Source organism: Paramisgurnus dabryanus, chromosome 16 (assembly GCF_030506205.2).
Source record: "Paramisgurnus dabryanus chromosome 16, PD_genome_1.1, whole genome shotgun sequence".
Lineage (NCBI taxonomy): Eukaryota > Metazoa > Chordata > Actinopteri > Cypriniformes > Cobitidae > Paramisgurnus > Paramisgurnus dabryanus.
The window spans coordinates 22,560,560-22,571,727 of NC_133352.1; positions in this window are offsets into that span (position 1 = coordinate 22,560,560).

Below are 11,168 nucleotides of genomic sequence, written 5' to 3' on the forward strand. Positions count from 1 at the left end.
CTGTAACTACAGCATTGGACTTCAGTCACCTTGGAAACTCAGGCATCAACTTCTCCTTAGACTTCCCTAGTGGAAAATAAGACTTAAGAGGCTGTTCATGTCAATTTTCTGACTAGGAAACTTACGAGAATTCTAGTAGTATGTTTAGGCACCAAAAACATTATGATGAATATAATACTACACTAGTCAACATTAGAAGTGGATCAAAACCTTTCCTAAAAGTTGTCTTAAAACCAATACCCAATATCCGTTCTTGTCTTAGGACAACTTGGATGAAAGTTTTTGATCCACTTCAAATGTTGACTAGTATACTTGCGTACTGTAGTGCCATCATAACATTTTACCTTTACAGCTTAATTGATGTTTGTTTTCCTGATGGAAATTCTGTTGCCAATCAATTTTAAGTCATACAACTACAAGCACTTATATATTTTAAAATGATCAAAGGTTTTTGTTACTCTAAAAAAGGTTAGCGGATAAAAATAGAGACTTTTTACCTCATACCAGGCTGGTATAATTAATGTCAATTCCGTTTTATTATTCAAAATTACGATTTTAATAAGAATACTCCAGAAAATGTTACAGCTTTCTATTGCATACTTAAAAACACAGTACCATTGTCAAAGCTAAGCTAAACTATTCACTGATCTTTCTCTCTCTCTCTCTCTCTCTCTCTCTCTCTCTCTCTCTCTCTCTCTCTCTGTGTGTGTGTGTGTGTGTGTGTGTGTGTGTGTGTGTGTGTGTGTGTGTATGTGTTTCTCTTTGTCTTGCTCTTTTAAGAAGCTGCATCTCATACATCTCAGCTGTTTTTCACTGTCTCTTTGACCTCTTGTTGTGGCTCTTTCCAAAATTCATTAATTACAGATTTAGCTGAAGTCCATTAGAGAGAGAGAGAGAGAGAGAGAGAGAGAGAGAGAGAGAGAGAGAGAGAGAGAGCGAGGAGAGAGAGAGAGAGAGAGAGAGAGAGAGAGAGAGAGAGAGAGAGAGAGAGAGAGAGAGAGAGAGAGAGAGAGAGAGAGAGAGAGAGAGAGAGAGAGAGAGAGAGAGAGAGAGAGAGAGAGTTTAATACACCCGCTATATAAAAGCGGAGACAAATTTGACCCCAATAACTACAGAGGCATTTGTGTAAATAGTAATCTAGGGAAGACTTTCTGTGGTATCTTAAATGCTCGGATTCAGGCCTTCCTTACCAAACACAACGTCTTAAGTAAAAGTCAGATTGGATTTTTACCAAACCACCGCACCACTGACCACATTTATACACTACAGACGCTAGTCAATCAACACGTTCATCATAAAAACAAAGGCAAAGTTTATGCATGTTTCGTTGACTTTAAAAAAGCATTCGACTCGATATGGCACGACGGCTTATACTATAAAATTCTACAATCAGGCATAGGAGGAAAAGTATATGACATCATTAAATCCATGTACTCAGAAAACAAGTGCGGAGTTAAAATCGGTGACAAAAGAACAGAATTTTTCAGTCAAGGGCGTGGGGTGAGACAGGGCTGTAACTTGAGTCCAACTCTATTTAACTTATATATTAATGAGTTAGCAGTGTTAATTGAACAATCCAGCACACCCGGTCTCATCCTAAACAACTCAGAGATTAAAGCTCTTCTGTATGCAGATGATCTGGTGCTATTGTCAGACACTGCACAAGGTTTACAGCAACACCTGGACCTGCTGGAGAAATACTGTCAAAACTGGGCCCTGACGGTCAATCTGAAGAAAACTAAAATTATGATTTTCCAGAAAAAAAGCAAGATTACAGGATAACAGATACACATTTACTCTAGGAAACACTGCACTAGAACACACCTTACACTACGACTATCTCGGGTTAAAAATCAGCGCATCAGGCGGTTTTGGTCTCGCGGTAAATGCACTTAAAGAGAAAGCTAGACGAGCATTCTATGCCATCAAAGGCAAATTTAAACAAACAGACATTCCTGCTACAGTTTGGTGTAAAATATTTGATAGTGTAATAATGCCCATAGCTCTGTACGGTTGTGAGGTTTGGGGTCCACAATGCCTAACAGATTACTCCAAATGGGACAAACATCCAATGGAATCCCTGCATGCTGAATTCTGTAGAAATATTTTAAGAGTTCAGAGAAGAACACCTACTAATGCATGCAGGGCTGAATTAGGCAGATATCCCCTAATAATACACATCCAAAAACGCTCCCTTAAATTCTGGTCACACTTAAACTCAAGTCCCCCGAACACACTTCAATATGAAGCCCTTAAAACCCAAGAGAAGAGACCTAAAACCAGTCCCATCTGTCAACTGGCTCTAAAACTCCAGACCAGCACTAATGAACGCAAACAAACCACAATAAACCAAATCATTAAAGAAAGTCAAACTTTATATTTGGATCATTGGGATAATGAAAGTAAAAACCAAAGTAAACTAGAATGCTATCGGGCACTAAACAGAAAATACAGTCTGTCAGAATATCTCTCCACAGTAAGAGATGTAAAGCAGAGACGAATCCTCACTAAATACAGACTCAGTGATCACAGTCTGGCAATAGAGAAAGGCCGACATAGACAAACATGGCTCCCAAAAGAAGAGCGAATCTGTGTCCATTGTGACAGTGGTGAGATCGAGACAGAGACACACTTTCTCCTTTACTGTGGTAAATATAAAGAGCTTAGAGAAAAACACTTTGACAAAATCTCAAAGCTCATACCAGAGTTTCATAGCTCTTCAGACTCAGATCAAATGAAGATGTTACTGGGGGAAGACAGACACCCATCAGCTGCTGCTAAACTCATTTATCAGTTACACACCATCAGAAATAATCCACAGCCCTGATCTTGTACAGTATTTTTATTTTACCTCTCATCTGCCCCCATAAATGTACATTTGTATACTTCATATGTTTATATTTCAAAGTCTACTTTATATTGTAAATATCCTCTGATTCTATTTTATTTTATTTGCAGTAGTACTTCATCCATCACCCAGCACCTTAGCTTAATTGCACCTTAATGTTTGTTAATATTGTGTTATTGTATGTTTCTCGTTTTATGTATAATGCTTTGGCAATATTGTAAGTGACACAATCATGCCAATAAAGTTCTTTAAATTGAAATTGAATTGAGAGAGAGAGAGAGAGAGAGAGAGAGAGAGAGAGAGAGAGAGAGAGAGAGAGAGAGAGAGAGAGAGAGAGAGAGAGAGAGAGAGAGAGAGAGAGAGAGAGAGAGAGAACAAGACATACATGGCTGATTGAAAGCGTGTCTATGCGAGGAAAGGAAGAGTTCGGTAAACATTACTCAGATGAAGTAGGAGGCTGTGGGAACCGCTTGCTGGCTGCTAACACTGCTCTCCTAACCGTTGCTTTACTGTATAGACGCTACATAAGGCGCTACTTTAATGACAGAAATGTAAAAGCTATACTTCTCTCATCACTGGGAGTGAATCAACCTTGCCTAAAACATACATGCAAAACAAGGTACAGTACAAGCCACGTAAATGCCTGTAGTTCTTGTGTATTTAAATGAAAATAACTTTTTATAGATCTCAGCCTTGATTCTTTTTCAGACATCTCAACGCACCACCTGTTATGTGACATTCTGTCCTGTGTTTCCAAGCCAACATGATTATAAAAAAGATGACTTTTCAGATGAGAACAAATAAAAAACCTTTTAACAAAAGGTTATATGGTCAAATGACTAAATAAGCAACTTAAATATGAAACATTAATGAATACATTACAAGCATATTAAATTAGTAAATTATTGGAAATCTTGCAATTCTTTCCAATTGCAATTTGATGTTTGTTAAAGATCTGTACATAATATGATCCATTTAGGAACAGATGTATACATTTGGTACCAATATGTACCTTTAAGGTACTACTATGAACTCTGGGTGCAAAGATGTACTTTACAAAAAGGGTCCCGTCCCAGTGACAGCCAAGGATATTTTCTGTTACCTTTTTTTTGACAGTGCATGAGTAGGAAGTAATGTGTAGTTATTGAAAGAAATCCTGATGCTTAACCCATGTCAAAAGATAAACAGGTTGACTAGAGGGGTCTTTATAACTTCTTTATTCTTTTAATCTAACAAGAATTTTGACATTCAGACCCCAGGCTGTTTTCTCTGATATACAAAAGAACTGAGCAGCACAGAGTTGAGTATTCCTCTTCGGGGTGGCAGTGCATTCTCAGCAGCTTTAATTAAGTTTACAAGACCCCATTAATGAGCATGTTTATTAGCTGCAGGATACAGAGTGATTTCAGAGGGAGGGTTAGCTGTTGAGGACTCCCAATTTGAGTCAAAACTCTCAGCCCAAACTCTCTAAACTCATTTCTGGTGAGTGAAGAGTCTCATATACCTACAGTAGTTGTTTCGTAACCACAGTTGCCCCAAGGTCCTTAAAGGGTCTTGATGAACAAATGGAGCAACAAAGGACAATTTCTACACAAAAATGTAATATAATTGCAACATGTCACTGTGTCAGTGAACATCTTTGAAAATACAGATTGTTTTCTAAATACCAGCCTGCCATTGGTTGGACATTGTCCTGCCCCCAAACACTTCATCAGTTAAGCAAATGTTGCCGGGTTCAGTTTCCACATCTTAAAGGGATTTGTAATTGTTAATAAATAGTTTTAATAAAGTGTTTTTTCATCTATGTTCTCATTATGTTTTCACACAGTAACACTCAAAATTCATTCAGTTTTGTAAATTGCATTCAGCAGACAAATACCCATCGCCACCACCGTGTCTTTCTGATGCCGGATTTCCACCGACTGCGGAGCGGCTGCAGATCGGCTCCGCTGCGTTGCGGCTCTGCACTCCGCCGTCCGCCAATACCCACCAGTTCCGTTTTTGTTGCAGAGCGGCTGCGTGCTGAAGTGACGAGGACCCATGAGGTCTCGCAAATTCACGTGATGATCGCGCGATACCTAGTTCTGTCTCCGCCAATTATGACTTGAATTATGACGTTTTTACAAACCAGCCCAGATCACAACACGAGATCTCGTGTAGACAGAGCAGTACATCAAATCCATCCAAAATTCAAAAATAAGAAAGCTGCAAAAACCATTTATTTATGCTCTACCTTAAATGTATTTATTATACCATATACTTTACCATTTAACTCCCCCTGGGTCTGTTCTTGTCTATTATTTGTTGTTTCTATATTTATGACTTTGTACTGTTTGTATTGCAAAGATTTAATAAAGGAAAAAAACACGAGATCTCGCGAATTCAGGTATGATCACGCGATAAAGTCATGGCTCCGCCCTGCGAAGCTGTCCGGCATCCTTCAAAAATAGAAGCTCTGCAAATTTGTGCCGGAGGGCTGCGGATGGTCGGAGCTGTGATGGATTCGGAGCGCAGTCAGTGGAAATACACACATTGACTTGAATGGAAACCGATTGACTCCGCCGCCGTTCCGCAGCGGATCCGCAGCCTTTCCGCAGTCGGTGGAAATTGGGGGTGATACACTGCTTTGTGTTCAGGATGTCTTGATTTTAAATGATAAATGAAACTTGAATGTTTTGCGTCTTTCTCTGACAATTTAAAATGCTTTTACCAGCATGTTTGCTGCATTTGCGCGTCTCTCACCTTGCACTGGTTAAGTTGATCACGTCATCAAAGACCTCATTGTCCGCTAAAATTTAGTTTGCCTTTTTACTTGTTTGGCCAAACACTGAAAATTTTGATATTTGGTGCATCCCTAGTCCAACCGGATGTGACGTCGAAACCCGACGTCGGATTGACATTAAAACTAGATGTAGGATTGATGTCAAAACACGACGAAACCCGGCGTCGGATTAACGTCAAAACACGACAAAACCCGAAGCCGGATAACCGCCAGATTAATATCGAAACTCGACGAAATGAATGCTTTTTCGTCTTTCTCTGACACCTTAAAATGCTTTTACCAACATGTTTGCTGCATTTGCGCTTCTCTCACTCTGCGCTGGTCAAAGTGTCAGTCTACAAAAGTCTCCAACCACGCCAGAAAAGATCTGTCCTATAAAGTCGCTAAAGTGATAGAAAGTTGCTAAATAGCGACAAAGTGACCAAGTTGCTCAGACTTTTTAACACTGCTGCTCGCTCCTCGGACTTGGACTGCGCGTGTGGGCGGGCCTTTTTGTGAACTCTGCCTCTGGTTGGCTACCGATGGAAATTAAGCCAATCATCATCCGTTATGTTTTTCACAACACACACAAGAGAAAAACAGTGTTTGGCTGAGAGAGTGAGCATACGCGGCTGAAAATCACTACAGTAAGATCAATTTTAGTAACGCGCAGCATTTTAATGTCAGTAACGATAACGGCGTTATAACGGGGGAAACAGTAATTTGTTTGATTACTCGTTACTGAAAAAAATAACGCAGTTACTAATGCCAATTACGTATAACGCCGTTATTCCCATCACTGTTGTCCAAACACTGAAATTTTTGATATTTGGTGCATCCCTTGTCTAACTGGATGTGACGTTGAAACCCCGACGTCGGATTGACATTAAGATTGATGTAAAAACCCAATGAAACCCGACGTCAGATTAACATCAAAACCTGACAAAACCCGAAGCCGGATTAACGCAAGATTAATATCGAAAACCCGATGAAATCGGACATCAGAATAACGTTGAAACCCAACACTGGATTGAAGTCGAAACCCGATGTTGGATTGATGTCGAAACCCGACAAAACCCAACATCAGATTAATATCGAAACCCAATGAAACCTGACGTCAAATTAACATCAGAGTAACGTAGAAACCCAATGAAACCTGACATCGGATTAATGTCGAAACCCGAAAAACTTGACGTCGGATTAACGCCGAACCCAACGAAATCCGCACCGAGCTTTGTCGGATTTACGCTGAAACCCGACGTCAAAATCCCACAAAACCCGGGTTTAAAATTAAGCAATGTTTTACTAGTAGCAGAAACATCTTACTTTTGTGTGTGGTCTTGCTCTAATTTTGATTCCAAGAATGATATTTGCAGTTCGGCTTTATTTGTTTAAGGGTGTTTTCTCTCTCTGCTTTAAGTGACTTTAGTATGTCTAATGTTTACAGTGCTGCTATTGATTTGATTCTGAGGTCTAGTCTACAGACTCAATAGCAAAGACCCGTGGCTATTGAACCACACAGTTGGTGTCAGAGCGCCTGTGCGGCATGGTAATATTGGCCTTGGGTTACCAACACAAGACTGAAAATGTTAAAGGAAGGTGAGCAAGGTTAAATCTATACTCTTAGTCGGTCTGCACAAACATGGCACACGCGGGGGAATGCAAGACCAGCGGCTAAAAAGTGAGGTGCCATAAGGAGAATAAACTAATTTACACATGCATGCACAGAAAAGACAGCTTTGGCCTTTTATGGAAATGCATTAGTGAGCACATAACATACGCTTGAGTGTTTAAAATGTTGGCTTGGGAAAAATGTCTTATGTAAGCTGTATAAATGCATGTGACCATAGATAGTGTGTGCCACGGGCCATACATGAGAGAATCTGCTTTACAAAAAAATTTAGCATTTTTGTCAAATCAACATATTTTATGTTATTTTTTCTTAACAAATTAAGTTAAACAATTTCAACTTTTTTTCCTTTGTGCTGTATTTTTTTATACAATGTGCATTCACCTGTTTCAAGGGAACTACAGCTAAGGGGTTTGCGTGGGAAGTCACAGGTCGTGCCAAGCAATGAACCCAGTGCTAGAACTTCATTTTCATTTATTCATCTACCACTATAATCACAGCCCACTTTCACTCAGTACTGAAAAGTAGAAAAGTTTTATTTTTGCTGTAAATGTCCTCCCATATGTAGTGTTGGAAATCTTATTCACTTGTGAACTCTACTGCAGTCAGTTCATATGTAAATGACCCACCATTAAATGCGATTTACTGATTCAAACTGCCACAGACGCTATAGGTGTCTCTTGTGTTCAGGTAAACCGAAGTCATAATGCTGCAAAGGATTCACTTGTATACAAAAATTGAATAGGATGTGGTTGCTTTTAAAAGAGCAACTGTCCTTGGTCATTTTGATATTTTTATATCTTTTTTATGAAAAGTCTGTCTGAAGGGTTTCATGTGGGACTGCTGTGTGTTTGTCTTCAGAGGTCTCTGATGTACACACACAGAAAATCAAAGAGAAGAGATGAAAACAGCTGAGGCACAGGTAGCTGTGGGCGATTCAGACGCTACTTAGAGGTCTCATCTTTTCTATCCCTCTTACCCGCCATCCTCTTCATCTCACACACATATTCACAGAGTGTATTGGAAAAAAATGTACTGAAAACATATAGAAGGTTCAAACCATACCCAAAGGGTTCCTATGAATATATACTTATATAATGTTTACATTTAGGGTGTGTGTGCAAGGCTGTTTGAAGGCTGGCCTTGAACATATTGCACATTTTCTGCCGAAAACGATGATTGTTTTGCATAGCGTGTAGCTGGCATCCCACCATTTTAGATCTACTGTAGATGTGTTTACAATCACAATATGCTCAAAATATTAATAGTATTTCTCGAAAGAAATACTATATTAACCCACCATAGTCTTGGAATCCTTTTTCCATTACAATGCTGGGATGAACCAGGATATTACTGAATACATTTTGGGGTGAACTATTCCTTTAAAGCTACTAGACATGAAACGAATGTTTTGTATTTGATCCTCCGTCTGTCTCTTGTTTGTGTCTGACTAAAGCTGGTGTTGTGAACACGGGGGCATATGTGTAATGTATTTAAAATTAAGAGGCACGGCACGCAAACAGCTCCGAGTGTTGGCGAAGTGGGAGCTGTAGGATAAGAATGGTGAGGAACAAAAAGCTATAGGTCTTCTGAGCTATATTAAAACACCCAGCTAGACCTTGCACCTTTTGGCATTCAGTTCTCCATATCTCTCTCCTGGCGTGTTATTAAAATAACAGAGCTCTGAACGGGCTCCATTGAGTGTGGAAGTGGGAACTTGCTGAACCCATTAGACAGGTTAATTAGTACAAAGGGCCAGGGCTCAGCTCTGAATGCACTTTCGGATGGCCGCAAAAAATCCCTCGGTCGCCGCGCTTCGTTCCGCCTGTAAGACATGTACGTTTTTTGTCCCAGGCTGTTTCTGTGCTGCTAAATGCCAGTTGTCAATCAAAGGGGGGCATTGTATTGAACATTTGCAACCTGTGACATGAGCATGGTTTTAATCATTGTCCTTCTGTTCATTTAGAGGACTTTGAGAATATGAATTCATTTATGATTTAATGATTTAAAGCCGTAATTGAAGCTTTTGGCCCCTTAATGACTCAAAAGTTATACATGGTGGGTGGTGACCATTAATTTAACCTTTAATTTAAATTGCCTTAGAGAAGCCATTTGCTTATGTGCATATGATATTAAATTGGCACAGGAAAATCTATGCGTCTCTAATGTAACTCTTATCCACCTTGATATATCGGATTTAAAATATTATTTAGTCACTTCTTGTGTTGTATACATGTGAATACACCATTTTAACCTTAAAAAACACGTTTTTCCATTCAAAAGCTGACTGTATAATCGCACATTTCTTTTATATTTTTAGTATCTGTGAAAAATCTGTAAAAATCCAGCTATTTTGTGACATATTATTTTCTATATAAAAATCATGTACAGAGCATTCTTTAAAAATATCACATTGATATCTTAAATATTGACATGAGGTCATGACAACGATTGAATTAAAGGGCACCTATTTCATCACTAAAAACAATGTTATTTTGTGTTTTTAGTATAATACAATGTTTACGGTAAAAAAAACAAATTGTACATTTTGTAGCTCCAGATTTCTCTCTCTTACTGAAACACACGTATTTTTAAAAAACTTGTCGAATTGAAAAGCACTGTGTCCTTGATTAGCCAGCTAATCTGTACATTGTGATTGGTCTGAATACCTCTGATGTCAGCCGGAAATGTGACGCTCCTTACCATGTTTGAAAGATTCGCTCCCAATGCAATGCTAACAGGAGTTAACTTACAGGCTGTGAGTCCGAAGCCGGATAATGATGATAATGTCGGTCTTGTCCAAGTCAACAGGCACAGGAAGTAAACTGTTGCCTATGGTCTGTGTGTTTGTTGTAGTCCAAGAAAAGAGATTTACGTTGGAGACGATAACTTGCGTCATAGTTTACGTTTGTGTTTGTACCTTTTGCATATCGTTAATATATACTAATACACACTTACACACCAAAGGAAATGTAAAACCATGAATCGGACAATAGGTGCTCTTTAAACTGTGACTAAAATCAAACTTTGAGACTCTTAATCTCATAATTAGATTATTAGACATTAACCTGAATTTCATAGACACGGTCACATTAATTATAAAATAGTATTGACATTTCATGACTCAAGTAACAGTTTTATTTATGTCTGTGTGCGGCGATTGCCATCATGGATCAGTCGTGACCAAGTGGATGTCAGGTTAAATATCATTTGCCATTCACTGTCCTCAATGTGTGCCACCCACAAAAAAAAAACGTCTTTAGTGAGCAATAGACCATGTTTTAGTCATACAGACCTGTAATGATAGTTTTAATATCTACCATCTGCCAGTGCTGAGGGACTTCTTTGACTCGAGCAATATTTGATGAGGCATGGGCTTTGGGGGTTAGGTAACCAGAGAGCTGCTGTTGCTTCACACACTGTTTAGTGCACAAGAGACGTTTATGCTCAAGGGTGTTCGGTAACATACCAGTACACTTTTCTTTGATTTATTTTACACCACGCACTCGTAAGAGCAGAGCAGTCTTTAAATCATGCACATGTATAGACACAGTCTTAAAGCCTCCTTAAGGTAAAAAAAATTCAAAGAGCTTCACGATTGCTTGGACAAGGCAGTAGAAAAAGCATGATGATCAGAGAGAATGAAGTTGACATATGAATATGGCAGCTGCTTCAACAAGGACATTAAGAAAACATATTCATCTGCAGGTGTGTAAAGCTAGGTTTTAGTTGATGTTAAAATTTATTGTTTACTTTCTCTCTACTGCTCTCTCTCTCTCTGCCATACATCTAGTGTTCCTGTAACTCAGCTGGTATTGAAGATGGTGCTTACACCCCAAAAGGTCTATCTATCTATCTATCTATCTATCTATCTATCTATCTATCTATCTATCTATCTATCTATCTATCTATCTATCTATCTATCTATC